Source organism: Zosterops lateralis (genome assembly GCF_965231275.1).
Source record: "Zosterops lateralis genome assembly, chromosome: 32".
Lineage (NCBI taxonomy): Eukaryota > Metazoa > Chordata > Aves > Passeriformes > Zosteropidae > Zosterops > Zosterops lateralis.
In genome coordinates, this window is record NC_139792.1 from 4,262,356 (window position 1) to 4,269,227 (window position 6,872).

Consider the following 6,872-nt stretch of genomic DNA (forward strand, 5'->3'; position numbering starts at 1 on the left):
ATTTAATTTTATTTTCCCTTATTTAATTGATTTTTATTTTATTTTAATTTTTATTGAATTTCCTTAATTTAATTTTATTTAGTTTTGTTTTCCTTTATTTTCTTATTTAATTTTCCTTCATTTAATGTAATCTAATTTTCCATAATTTTATTATTTTATTTTATTTTGCCTAATTTAATTTTATTTTCCTTTGTTCTCTTTTTATGGCCTTTTTTTAATTTTCCTTTATTTTATTTTAATTTCCTTAATTTTTATTTTATTTTCCTTAATTTAATTTAATTTAATTTACCTTTACTTTATTTTATTTTATTATTTTACTTTTTTATTTCTTTTTGTTTCTTATTCTTTATTTCGTTTAATTTCACCTTTTTCTATCTTTTATTACCCTAAATTTTATTTTTTAAAATTTTATTATCTTTAATTAATTTTCCTTAATTTAATATTTTTTCCCTTATTTTATTTTTACTTTATTTTCCTAATTTAATTTTCCTTAATTTACCTTTCCTTAATTTTCTTTTTATTTTATTTTTTTACTTTTCTTTAATTTCATTTAATTTTCCTTAATTTTATTGTTTTATTTTATTTTTTAATTTTTATTTTCTTTTTAATTTAATTTAATTTATTTTAATTTAATTTAATTTAATTTAATTTAATTTAATTTAATTTATATTATTTTCTTTCTTTTTTATTTCTTATTATTTCTCTGTTATTTCATTTAATTCCATCTTTTAAAAATTTTATTTCCCTTAATTTTACTTTTTAAAATTTTATTTTATTCCAATTTATCAATCCCCGGCGATTTTAAAAATTCAAAATATTAAAAAATAATTTCAAATTAAACTTTTTAATTTCATCCTTTAGAACTTAGAAGTATCTCTAATCATTATTATTAATTATTAATCATTATTAATTGTTAAATATTGTTAATTATTAGTTATCTATTATTAATTATCAATAATCATTTATTATAATGATTAATTAATTAATTGATAATAAATAAATTATTTCTTAATTTACTTTAAATTTAAATTTATTTTCCTTATTATAGTTTATTTTATTTTCCTTAATTTAATTCAATTTATTTAATTATTTTTCCCTTAAGCCCCGCCCCTTTAGCCCCACCCATTTGAGCCCCGCCCCATATGACACAGAGACATTTTACATATCTATATAAATATGGGGAAAGGGGGCGTGGCCCCGGCGGGAAAAGGGGGAGGAGCCAAAAAAGGGGAGGGGCTTAATCCGAGTCGGAAGTGGGCGGTAACATGGGGTCGGCCAGGAGGGGCCAGCGCCCACTTCCTGTTTCCGCTTCTTCTTCTTCCTCTTCCTCTTCTTCCTCTTCTGCCTCGGGCCGGAAGTGAGGGGGCGGGGCTAAGGAAGAGGCCACGCCCCCCCATCAGCGCCACCATCTTGGAAACGTCCAATCCTGAGTGGGGGGACGGGAGGAACTGGGGGGGAGATGATGAATATTAATGAGGGGGCATGGCTTGAGCTGGTTAAACCCCGCCCACTTTTGGGAAAGAGCCAATAAAATTGCCCCGAAATTATTTTTGAAAATTCGGAATTTTTAAGGGAAGTTCCTCCCATAAAAGGAGTGGGAGGAGCCAAGACTCCTTTGATTGACAGGTGGTGACTCTGGCTCCGCCCCCAGCCCCGATTTTGGGGCAATTTTGGGTCAATTTTTTGGTGATTTTGGGAAAATTTTGGGTGAATTTTTGGGTAAATTTTGGCCAATTTTTGGGTAATTTTGGGACGATTTTGGGGCAATTTTGGGTCAATTTTGAGTCAATTTTGGGTCAATTTTTGAGATAATTTTGGGGCAATGTTTGAGTCAATTTTGGGACGATTTTGGGGGAATTTTGGGTCAATTTTGGCGCAATTTTTGGGATACTTTTTGGGTACTTTAGGGTCGATTTTTGGGACGATTTTTGTGGTAATTTTTGGGTAATTTTGAGGAAATTTTTTGGTCAATTTTTGGGTAATTTTGGGAGGATTTTGGGACGATTTTTGGGTCAATTTTTGGGTAATTTTGGGACGATTTTGTGGTAGTTTTTGGGTGATTTTGGGGCAATTTTTGGGGATTTTTGTACCTTTTTCCGGTGCCACTTTTCCCGTCGCTTCTCCACAAACTGAGGGAGAACAAAAAGGAGAATTTTTGGGGTGAATTCGGGAAGATTTGGGGGGAAAAAAAAAATCTGTGGGGCTTCTTTTGGGGGGCCAATTTTTGGGTGAATTTTGATGTTTTTGGGGTGAACTTTTGGGGCTTTTGGGGGTTAATTTTTCAGGGTTTTTTTGGATGAATTTTGGGGTTTTTTGGGTAAATTTTGGGGTATATTTGAGGTGAATTTTTGGAATTTTTTGGGGTGAATTTTGGTGCTTTTTGGGATGAATTTTTGGGGATTTTTTTGATGAATTTTTTGGGTTTTTTAGGCTGAATTTTTAGCATTTTTTGGGGCAAATTTTGGGGTATACGTGGGGTGAATTTTTGAGGGTTTTGGGTGAATATTTGGGCTTTTTTTGGGTGAATCTTTGGTGTTTTTTGCCGTGAATTTTTGGTATTTTTTGGGTGAATTTTGGTTTTTTTGGTGGCGAATTTTTCGGGGGTTTTGGGTGAATTTTTGGATGAATTTTGGGGTTTTTCTGGGTAAATTTTTGGTGCTTTTTAGGGTGAATTTTGGGTAAATTTTAAGAATTTTTTGGGTGAATTTTGGGGATTTTTAGGGCGAATTTCGGTTTTTTGGGGGGTATTTTTGGGTGAATTTTTGGGGTGAATTTTGGGTTTTTTCTGGGTGAATTTTTGGTGTTTTTTAGGTTGAATTTTGGGTGAATTTTTGTGGGTTTTTTGTACTGAATTTCGAGGGGTTTTTTGGGATAAATTTTGGAGTTTTTTTAAGTAAATTTTGGGATGAATTTAGGTTGTTTTTGGTGTGAATTTTAAGTTTTTTGAGCTCAAAAAAATTACAAATTGTGGTCAAAACCCACTAATTTTGTTAAAAAACAACAAAAATAGGGGAAAAAAAAATTTTGAGGTTTTCCACCCAAAATTTAAAGTTTTTTCCCCCAGAATTTGTGCAAAATCTGTTGGGTTTTTTTTTCCCAGCAAATTTGTGGTTTTTTCCCCACAAATGTTTGGTTTTTTTTTTTTTTTTCCCAATTTTAATGTTTTTTCCCCAAAATTTGAGGGTTTTTTCCTCCTAAATTCCCTTTTTTCCCAAAATTGGGGTTTTCCCCCCAATATTGAGGTTTTTTCCTCCAATTTGCCCCAAAATCCAGGGATTTTTTTTTTCCCAAAACTTGAGGTTTTTCCCCCCAAATTTTTGTGGTTTTCCCCAATTTTGAGTTTTTTTCACCCCCGTACTTCCTTTTACCCAAAAATTGGGAGGTTTCCCCCCAGATTTAAAGTTTTTTTCCCCCAAATTTGATTTTTCTTGCCCCAAATTCCCTTTTTTCCCCCCAAATTTGAGTTTTTTCCCCGAAATCTGAAGTTTTTCACCCAAATTTTTGGTTTTCCCCCAAATTTTGTATTATCCCTCCCCAAATCTCCTTTTTTTCCCAAAATCGAGATTTTTTTTTTTCCCAAAACATTTGGTGTTTGTTCCCCGAAATTTTTTATTTTCTACAAATTTTTTTATTTTTCCCCACCAAAACCCCATTTTTTTCCCAAAATCCCCGTTTTTCACCCCAAATTTCTCTCACCTCCACCAGTTTTTTGCTGTCAAATTCCTTCATATTCCCCCAAATTCCTTCTCTTTGTCCCCTTTGGGCCTTTTTTTTTTACCAAATTTTGCCTTTTTTTGCCCCAAATTCCCTCTCAGCTGCTCATTTTTTTACCCCAAATATTCATTTTTTACCCCAAATTCTTTCTACCCTTTAAATTCCATCAGTTTTTTACCCAATTTTTGGGGTTTTTACCCCAAAAACTCTTTTTCTTTGTCCCCTTTTGACCATTTTTGACCAAATTTTGGCTTTTTTACCCCAAAATTCCTTTTCTCTTTTAAACTCCACCCATTTTTTACCCAAATTTCACATTTTTCCCCAAAAAAACTCTTTTTCTGTGTTCCCTTTGGACCATTTTTGACCAAATTTTGGGTTTTTTGCCCCAAAATTCCTTTTCCCCTTTAAATCCCACCCTTTTTTTTACCCAAATTCCGGGAAACAAAGAAAAGGAATTTTGGGTTCAAAACCAGCATATTTGGGATGAAAGACCCAAAAATGGAGAAATTTTTGGCAAAAATCCCACAAACTTGGGAAAAAATACCCAAAAATTAAGAAATTTTGGGCAAAAAAGTAGAAAATTGCTGAAAAAAAAGGAAAATTTGTTCAAAACCACCCAAAAATGGCGAAATTCTGGGCGAAAATCCCCGAAATTTGGGAAAAAAACCCCTAAATATGAACCAGGGAATGTAAATTTTGTGTGGAAACCACAAAAATTTGGTTAAAACTACCCAAAAATGGAGAAATTTTGGGGGACAAAGTTGAAAATTGGGGGAAACCACCCAAAATGCTGAAATTTTGGGTGAAAAAGCTGAAATTTGGTTAAAAATACCTGAAAATGGAGAAATTTTGGGCAAAAATCCCCAAAATTTGGTAAAAATCCCTAAATATGAACCCGGGATGTGAATTTTGGGTGAAAAAAATCACAGATTTGGTTGAAAACACCCAAAACCAGAGACATTTTGGGTAAAAAATGGCGGAATTGGGAAAAAACACCCCAAAATTGAGAAATTTTGGGTGAAAATCCCCCAAATTTGATTAAAAACGCCCGAAAATGAAGAATTTTGCTTGAAAATCTCGAAATTTTGGGAAAACCCCATAAATACGAGCTAGGGATACAAATTTTGAGTGGAAAAAAAAGACGATTTTGGTTAAAACCACCCAAAAATTTAAGAAATTTTGGGTGAAAAAATTGAAATTTGGCTGATAAGCACCCAAAAAAGGGCGAAATTTTGGGTGAAAATCCCCGAAATTTGGTTTAAAAACACCCAAAAAAAGAGAAATTTTGGGAAAAAACTCCTAAACATGAACCAGGGATGTGAATTTTGGGTGAAAACCACAAAAATTTTGTTAAAAACGACCAAAAATGAAAAAATTTTGGGTTTAAAACCAGCGGATTTGGGTAGAAGGCTCAGAATTGACCAGGGAAGTGGATTTTGGGTCGAAAAACGGGAGATTTGGTTAAAAACACCCAAAACCAGAAAAATTTTGGGGAAAAAATGGCAGATCTGGGTAAAACCCCTAAATATGGAACAGGAAGAGGAATTTTGGGTGAAAACCCTGGAAATTTGGTTTAAAAACACCCGAAAAAACAGAAATTTTGGGAAAAACCCCTAAATATGAACCAGGGATGTGAATTTTGGGTGAAAACCACAAAAATTTGGTTAAAAACGACCGAAAGAGGAGAAATGTTGGGTGAAAAAAGCCAAAAATTGGGGAAAAAAACACCCAAAACCAGAGAAATTTTGGGTAAAACTGACATTTGGTTAAAAACACCCAAAAAATGAATAATTTTGGGTGAAAATTGCACAAATTTGGGAAAAAACACCTGAAAATTAGGAAATTTTGGGTGAAAAAATTGAAATTTGGGGGAAAACCACACAAAACCCAACAAAATTTTTGGGTAAAAATCCCAAAAATTTGGTAAAAATCCCTAAATATGCACCAGAAATGTCCCAATATCCCAGCAATGGTGACCGTGGTGAGAGTGGTCAGCAGGACTGGCTTGTAGAGGATCATTGTCCCACCACTGACACAGACCAGTCTCCAGGCTGGAATGGATGCACAGCTGTGTCCAGTCCTGGGGGTCTGGTCAGCACCAGGTAAGTCTGGAGCTGCTGCAAAGTGCAATCTAAAACCATTAGACATCTCTAGAAATCAAGTTTCTCCTTCATGGGAATTTCACCAAAATATCTGGGATCTGATCTGGTCTGCCATATAGTATTTCACAGGGACTGATGTTATCCCTCTTTGCATGGTAACTCCACAAAATCTATTTGCCAGTAATCTCCAGGAAGATCCCCTGCTTTTGTTACTCCTAATACAACTCTTTTCCTCGTGTCAGGGTTGTTTTTCCAGCAGATTTCACATTTGCTCACTACTGATTGTATCATGTCCGTCATTCCTTTTCCTATTACTCCCTTTTTCAGCTGTTTCAGGAGGTTTTCAACACCCAAATGTGTGTTTTCATGTTCTCTTTGAGCCAGCTCTGGCAGGATCAGGGGTGGGACTACAACCTGATTTGTGGTGTAACAGCCCACCCACCTTCTGTCATGTCAGCTTTGAGAAACTTGATTAGTTTGTGCTCTGCCTGGTCATATTTTGGGGTGAACCCTGACAAATTAATCTCTTTCTGTGGAATTACTGCGAGAATACCTTTTTCTGCAATCCCTCTTGCTGCTTTTTCAGCAAAGCAGTTTCCCAGTTCTGGAGTGGTTTTCCCTTTTTGGTGACCTCTACAAGGCATGAAAGCTACTTCTGTGTGGTTTTTAATGCTCTCTGAGAGGGCAAGTACATGTTCAGCATGTTTGATTTGATTGCCTTGAGTGTTCAGAAGTCCTTTCTCTTTCCAGATGGCTCCATGGGCGTGGACAACACTAAATGTATATTTAGAGTCAGTCCAGATATTTATATTTCCCTTTTTCCCTTGCTTCAGGGAGATCTCCAGGCCCCAGTAAACTCCTGCTTCCTTGGCCATCTGTGCTTTGTCTTTGGAAACTTTGGACTCACTCCCTCCCAAAAAGTGTAATAAACTTAGGGTAAGTCGTGTGCAACCATCTCTAGTTTTGGCTGCACTCAGGATGTCATCTGCACATTGAAGAATAATTCCTTCTGGTTCTTGTTTTTTCCAGTCTTTTAATTCCTTTATTAGCTGGTTT